The sequence below is a fragment of the Patiria miniata genome, unplaced genomic scaffold (genome assembly GCF_015706575.1).
Source record: "Patiria miniata isolate m_02_andy unplaced genomic scaffold, ASM1570657v1 HiC_scaffold_4, whole genome shotgun sequence".
Classification (NCBI taxonomy): domain Eukaryota; kingdom Metazoa; phylum Echinodermata; class Asteroidea; order Valvatida; family Asterinidae; genus Patiria; species Patiria miniata.
Genome location: NW_024037071.1, coordinates 11,635,304 through 11,637,298, shown reverse-complemented (window position 1 = coordinate 11,637,298; position 1,995 = coordinate 11,635,304).

The window sequence follows — 1,995 nt, the reverse complement described above, 5'->3', positions numbered from 1 at the left end:
CAGACAATTTCAAATTTTCAAGCAAATTCAAACAATGAGCACACGTTTTCGTCCCGGAGTTTTCGATTTCGTCTCGTCTACGCTAAACCTTGTTATTCAGAAATAAAGTTCGTCTAATTGATTTATGTAAGACGAATTCGATCTCTGAGTGCTGCCATTCGGAACAGCTTTATAGCCGAATTTGATCTGTAGAGACGAATATTCTCGACCCTGGACTAAAGAGGGGGACCAAATTTTGAAATTGAATAGTCAATGACTAAATTAGGTTTGTTAAAAACGTGTGAAATTTTCTCTGACGAAATTGAATGTTACAGTTGTTTGAAGGTGAATTTGAATGAAAAATGTTTTAAAATAGCCGGGAAAACCTATATTAAGGCCCAAGGGGCAGAACTCACGCGCAAAACCAATAATATATGGAGTACTGCAAGGGTCTGTGCTAGGTCGGCATTCATTATCTACGTCAACCAAATATAGGTGATGTGATTCGCAGACACGGTCTTAAGTTTCATATTACGCTTTCAAATTTACACTTTCATAATTCGCGCTATGCAATCATATTGCACTTTAAGCCCAAAGGATCTGTACTCAGTGTCATTTGCACTTACAAGGTTGTCTTCCTGCATCCAGGTCCTGGAGGTATGGATGACCTACATATATGGATGACCCACAAAATATACATTTTGATGAACACATGTTTATGTCTACACATGTTCTCAGCATGCAGCGGTCCATTAATTTTCAACTTCGCAACATTTCATGAATCCGCAGATACCTTGATTTCGATTCATGTCATCATGCCATCCGTGCTCTTGTTCTTTCACGGCTTGACTACTGCATTTACCCGTTAATTGTTATTACCGAAATACATCTCACGAGACTCCCACGACTTCGAAATCGTGCTGCTCGCATTGCATTTGCCGTTGACTGGGGTGGACCATCTTGACTTTACTGGTTTCCTGTCTGACAGACAATTCAATTCAAGATAGCTATTCTCATCTTCAAATGTCTTCACCACACAGCTCCTCAGTACCTTGAACACTGTATCAAGCCATATATATGTACCTGGCCGACCTGGCCGCGACCCCAACTTTCTGTCAGTATACCCAGATCCAAGAACAGCTTCACCAACAGCCTTCACAATTTCCGATCTACAATACCTAGACAGACGATATATCCGAATGGCGCATTTAGACCGACAGCGGGCGCAATAAATTCGCAATTGATGAGGACTCACAAAATTACTACGCGAGCTAATTTGAATCTAAAGTACCCCCATAACTTTTTTGGGAAAAAAAGAGACTGTTTGGTTAAAAAAAATAAAAAACAACGATGGAATTGTGCAAATATAGCCGAGGATCAACTCACTAGCTTTTGTGATATTATATATAGGGCAGAATTGATAAAATTACCGTTGAAAAATGGGTCCTATTTGCCTGAGAAAATGTAGGGATGCCACTCGTCAATTTGGCTGCACGCAGGCTTGGCCATAATGGTTGCAGGCCAGTAAATCGGTCCAAAACTGCCGCCGGCCAAATCACGATTCGGTATATTTGAGCACATTATTGGCCATGAATTTGAGGGTTTGTAAAATATAGGGGTGGTAGCCGTGTACTTGACTGTGAGCTAGTAGTTCTGTGCAGTTGGGATGATATTGGGGCCCTTAAAGCGCTCTATTTTGCGATGGAGTGTAGGCATCGTTTTTCCAAATGGCGATGGTCTTCAGGACTATTTTAAGGGAAGATCATCTTCTTAGATGAAAATTTCTCCTGCAAGTCATTAGTTTACCCCCCCCCCAAAAAAAAAAGATGTGAAAGATGAAAATAACCTTTAATTTGATGTGTGTCTCGAACACCTTGGAGAGTTGTGAATATTTTTCCTGAATTTCTGAAGTGGGGGCATTTATCATTGGGGTCTATGGCAGTTTATTTACTGGTCTGCAACCATACAGCCTTGCTCGATGCCACCACCAGTACATTGCCGTAAAAAAATGGTCCT